Source organism: Carcharodon carcharias, chromosome 12 (genome assembly GCF_017639515.1).
Source record: "Carcharodon carcharias isolate sCarCar2 chromosome 12, sCarCar2.pri, whole genome shotgun sequence".
Taxonomy (NCBI): domain Eukaryota; kingdom Metazoa; phylum Chordata; class Chondrichthyes; order Lamniformes; family Lamnidae; genus Carcharodon; species Carcharodon carcharias.
Genome location: NC_054478.1, coordinates 54,047,467 through 54,053,363, shown reverse-complemented (window position 1 = coordinate 54,053,363; position 5,897 = coordinate 54,047,467).

The following is a 5,897-nucleotide window of genomic DNA, read 5'->3' as shown; positions in this document are numbered from 1 at the left end:
GTTCCCCCACCCCCCCCACCTCCCTCCCTCCCTCCCTCCCCTACCCCGATGGGAAAAAGAAGCCGTTGTGACCGAGTGGCTCCAGGCCGCTCAGCCTCTCCCCCGCCACCTCTCCCTCCTATGGGCCGAACCACATCGCAGCGGCTGCAAACAAAACAAACGCTCGAGTCCCCGGCGTGCGTCACAAAGTCTGGCCGCAGTCTGCGTGCGCGCCCCAGATACACGTGCGTGCTCCGGATATACGAACGGGCTCGCGTGAGAACACGTGCGCGCTCCAGATATACGAGAGAAATCACTTGTGCGCATATGTCGGTTTTGTACTGGAGCCGAACTCTTACGGTTGGAAGACTGGAATGCTTCTAGCATGGAAGGAAGTTATTCGGCCTATCGTGTCTGTGCTGGCCCTCTGAACGAGCAATTCACCTAGTGCCGCTCCCCTGCCTTTTCCCTTTAGCCCTGCAATTTTTTTTTCTTTTCAGATAATGATTTAATTCCCTTTTGAATGTCTCAATTGATGCTACCTCCTCCATACTCTCAGACATTGCATTCCAGATCCTAAACACTCACTGCTCATGTTACTATTGTTTCTTTTGCTAATTAATTACCTTAAATTTGTGCCCACTGGATCTCAATCCTTCCACCAATGGGAACAATTTCTCCCTATCTGTCCAAGCCCATCATCGTTTTGAATACCTCTATCAAACCTCCTCTCAACTTTCTCCTCCAAGGAGACCAGACCCAACTTCTTCAATCTTTCTACGTAATTGAAATTCCTCATCCCTGAAAGCATTCTCGTGAATCTGTTCTTTATCCTCTGTAAGGCCTTCACATCCTTCCTAAAGTATGGTGTCCAGAACTGGAGGCAATACTTCAGTTGGGACTGAATCAGTGTTTTATACAGATTTAACATAACCTCCTTGCCTTTGTACTCTCTGCCCTATTGATAAAGCCCAGGATGCTGTAAGTTTTATTAACTGCTCCCTCAACTGGTTCTGTCACCTTCAATTATTTAAGCACATATGCACCTAGGTCCTTTCAGAATTGTGCCCTTTATATTGTGTCTCTACATTTTTCCGATCAAAATGAATCACATTTTCTGCATTAAATTTCACCTGCCACATGTCCACCCATTCCACTAACCTATCTCCTTTTGAAGTTCTACACTATCCTCTTCATGATTCACAACACTTCCAAGTTTAAGAGCATCCACAAATTTTGAAATTGTGCCTTGTATACCAAAGTGAAGGTCATTAATATATATCAGGAAGACCAGGGGTCCAAATACCAATCCCTGTGGAACTCCACTATAAATCTTCCTCTAGTTCGAAAAACAACAGTTCACCACTCTTTTCTTGTCATTCAGCCAATTCTGTATGCATGTTGCTACTGTCCCTTTTATTCCAGGAGCTCTAACTTTGCTCACAGATCTGTTGTGCAACATCTTATCAAATGCCTTTTGGAAGTCCATGTACATCACATCAACAGTATTACCCTCATTAACCCTCTGTTATCTCATCAAAAATCTCAAGCAAGTTAGTTAAACACAATTTGAGCTTAATAAATCCATGCTGACTTTCCTTATAAGATATATTTTCCTGTGACTGTTAATTTTGTACTAAATTATCGTTTCTAGAAGCTCCCCACCACTGAAGTTAAACTGGCTGGTCTGTAGTTGCTGGGTTTATCTTTAAACCTTTTTTGAACAAGGGTGCAACATTTGCAATCCTCCAGTACTCTGACATTACCCGAATCTAAGGAGGATTAGAAAATTATGGCCGGTGTCTCTGCAATTTTCATTCCCACTTCCTTCGGTGTCCTTGGATGCATCTCATCCTATCTTGGTGCCTTGTCCGCTTTAAGTATAGACAGCCTATCCAATGCCTTCTCCTTATCAATTTTAAATCTTTCAATTGTCTGAACTACCTCCCCTTTCACTATGACCCGAGCAGCATCTTCTTCCTTGATAAAGACAGATACAAAGTATTAATTTAATACCTAAGCCCAACTCCATGCGTAAATCCCTTTCTTTGATCCCAAATCACCCCAGTCCTCTGCTTAGAACCCTTTTATTATATATATGTCTATAGAAGGCTTCTGGATTCCCTTTTATGTTAGCTGCCAGTATCTGCCCATTTGCTTTGCTTCTCTTATTTTCTTTGTCCTTTACTCTCTGAGCCTTTTATATTTGGCCTGGTTCTCAATTTTATTATCCACCTGACATCTGTCATAAGCACATGTATTATGCCTCATTTTAGTCTCTTTCATCATCCAGGAAGCCCTGGATTTGTTTGTCCCACTATTCCCCTTTGTGGGAATATACCTTGACTGTACTTGCACTATCTCTTCGTTAAAGGCAGCCCATTGTTCAGTTACAGTTTTGCCTGCTAATCTTTGTTTCCAATTTATCTGGGTCAGAACCATTCTTAACCTATTGAAATAAAAACAAAAAACAAAAAACTGCGGATGCTGGAAATCCAAAACAAAAACAGAATTACCTGGAAAAACTCAGCAGGTCTGGCAGCATCGGCGGAGAAGAAAAGAGTTGACATTTCGAGTCCTCATGACCCTTCGACAGAACTAGGTGAATCCCAGGAAGGGGTGAAATATAAGCTGGTTTAAGGTGATGGGGGGGGGGGGGGGGGGGGGCGTGGTTGGGTTGGGGGAGAGAAGTGAAGGGGGTTGGTGTGGTTGTAGGCAAAAGCAGTGATAGAAGCAGATCATCAAAAGATGTCACAGACAGCAGAACAAAAGAACACACAGGTGTCGAAGTTGGTGATATTATCTAAACGAATGTGCTAATTAAGAATGGATGGTAGGGCACTCAGGTATAGCTCTAGTGGGGGTGGGGGGAGCATAAAAGATTTAAAAATATTTTAAAATAACGGAAATAGGTGGGAAAAAGAAAAATCTATATAATTTATTGGAAAAAAACAAAAGGAAGAGGGAAAAAACAGAAAGTGGGTGGGGATGGAGGAGGGAGGTCAAGACCTAAAGTTGTTGAATTCAATATTCAGTCCGGAAGGCTGTGAAGTGCCTAGTCGGAAGATGAGGTGTTGTTCCTCCAGTTTGCATTGGGCTTCACTGGAACAATGCAGCAAACCAAGGACAGACATGTGGGCAAGAGAGCAGGGTGGAGTGTTGCAATGGCAAGCGACAGGGAGGTTTGGATCATTCTTGCGCAGGTGTTCTGTAAAGTGGTCGCCCAGTTTACGTTTGGTCTCTCCAATGTAGAGGAGACCGCATTGGGAGCAACGAATGCAGTAGACTAAGTTGGGGGAAATGCAAGTGAAATGTTGCTTCACTTGAAAGGAGTGTTTGGGCCCTTGGACGGTGAGGAGAGAGGAAGTGAAGGGGCAAGTGTTACATCTTTTGCGTGGGCATGGGGTGGTGCCATAGGTGGGGGTTGGGGAGTAGGGGGTGATGGAGGAGTGGACCAGGGTGTCCCGGAGGGAACGATCCCTACAGAATGCCGACAGTGGGGGTGAAGGGAAGATGTGTTTGGTAGTGGCATCATGCTGGAGTTGGCGGAAATGGCGGAGGATGATCCTATGAATGCGGAGGCTGGTGGGGTGATAAGTGAGGACAAGAGGGACCCTATCATGTATCTGGGAGGGACGAGAAGGCGTGAGGGCGGATGCGCGGGAGATGGGCCGGACATGGTTGAGGGCCCTGTCAAAGACCGTGGGTGGAAAACATCGGTTAAGGAAGAAGGAGGACATGTCAGAGGAACTGTTTTTGAAGGTAGCATCATCAGAACAGATGCAACGGAGGCGAAGGAACTGAGAGAATGGGATGGAGTCCTTACAGGAAACGGGGTGTGAGGAGCTGTAGTCAAGGTAGCTGTGGGAGTCAGTCGGCTTGTAATGGATATTGGTAGATAGTCTATCACCAGAGATTGAGACAGCGAGGTCAAGGAAGGGAAGGGAAGTGTCAGAGATGGACCACGTGAAAATGATGAAGGGGTGGAGATTGGAAGCAAAATTAATAAATTTTTCCAAGCCCCGACGAGAGCACGAAGCAGCACCGAAGTAATCATCGATGTACCGGAGAAAGAGTTGTGGAAGGGGGCCGGAGTAGGACTGGAACAAGGAATGTTCCACATACCCCATAAAGAGACAGGCATAGCTGGGGCCCATGCGGGTACCCATAGCCACACTTTTTATTTGGAGGAAGTGAGAGGAGTTGAAGGAGAAATTGTTCAGTGTGAGAACAAGTTCAGCCAGACGGAGGAGAGTAGTGGTGGATGGGGATTGTTCGGCCCTCTGTTCGAGGAAGAAGCTAAGGCCCCTCAGACCATGCTGGTGGGGGATGGAGGTGTAGGGGGATTGGATGTCCATGGTGAAGAGGAAGCGGTTGGGGCCAGGGAACTGGAAATTGTTGATGTGACGTAAGGTGTCAGAGGAATCACGGATGTAGGTGGGGAGGGACTGGACAAGGGGAGAGAGAAGGGAGTCAAGATAATGAGAAATGAGTTCTGTGGGGCAGGAACAGGCTGACACGATCAGTCTACCGGGACAGTTCTGTTTGTGGATTTTGGGTAGGAGGTAGAAGCGGGCCGTCCGAGGTTGGGCGACTATCAGGTTGGAAGCTGTGGGAGGAAGATCCCCAGAGGAGATGAGGTCAGTGACAGTCCTCGAAACAATAGCTTGATGTTCAGTGGTGGGGTCATGGTCCAGGGAGAGCTAGGAGGAAGTGTCTGTGAGTTGACGCTCAGCCTCCGCGAGGTAGAGGTTAGTGCGCCAGACAACAACAGCACCACCCTTGTCAGCGGGTTTGATGACGATGTCAGGGTTGGACCTGAGAGAATGGAGTGCAGTAAGTTCAGCGAGAGAGAGATTAGAATGGGTGAGAGGAGCAGAGAAATTGAGACGACTAATGTCGCGCCGACAATTCTCAATGAAAAGATCAAGAGAAGGTAAGAATCCAGAGAGAGGGGTCCAGGTGGAGGGAGAATATTGGAGGTGGATGAAAGGATCCGTTGAAAGGGGAGAGGACTCCTGCCCAAAGAAGGGACCCCGGAGACGAAGACGGCGGAAGAAGAGTTCAGCATCGTGCCGAGCCCAAAATTCATTAAGGTGAGGGCGTAGGGGTATGAAACTAAGTCCTTTGCTGAGCACTGAACATTCAGCATCAGAGAGGGGAAGGTCAGGGAGTATACTGAATACACGGCTGGGGCTGGGATTGGAAGATGGGGTGGGACGGAGGGACAGGCAGGGGTGGAGGGTCCTAGATGGGTGTTGGTGTCGATGAGTTGTTGGAGCTTGCGTTCCTTAGCACTTGAGAGAAAGAGAAAAAGTTTCTTGTTGAGGCGTCGGATGAGACGAAGAATAAAATGAAACTGGGGGCACGCGCAGCTTTGAAAAAGGGTACGGCGGTGCTGCTGGAGGGAGAGGTTGAGTGTGTTCATATGGCGGCGCATGGCACTGAGTGTGGATCTCAGGATGCGATGGGAACAGCAGTCCGAAAAACGTTTTATGTCCCGGAGATATCTGTAATCCTGGGTGGGTTCGAAACATGAGGGGTGGAATTTCAGTTGAAATCCACGTGGGGTAATTCAGAGACGGAGACAGTCACTGAGAAAGGAGATATGGCTGTAAAAGCGGGTTTTAGTAAACACCTTGTCAAGCACCAGGAGAGAAATGGAAAGCAATGAAGGTGAACAAGGCAAAAGAGAGATACGGAAATCTTGTCGCAGAGACGAACAGAACTTCTTCAAGGAGGTAGGCATTTCTTGAAGAGCAGTGGCAGTCAATTAAACACAGAGATAAAAACAAAAAACAAAAAACTGCGGATGCTGGAAATCCAAAACAAAAACAGAATTACCTGGAAAAACTCTTGCCCCACAGAACTCATTTCTCATTGTCTTGACTCCCTTCTCTCTCCCCTTGTCCAGTCCC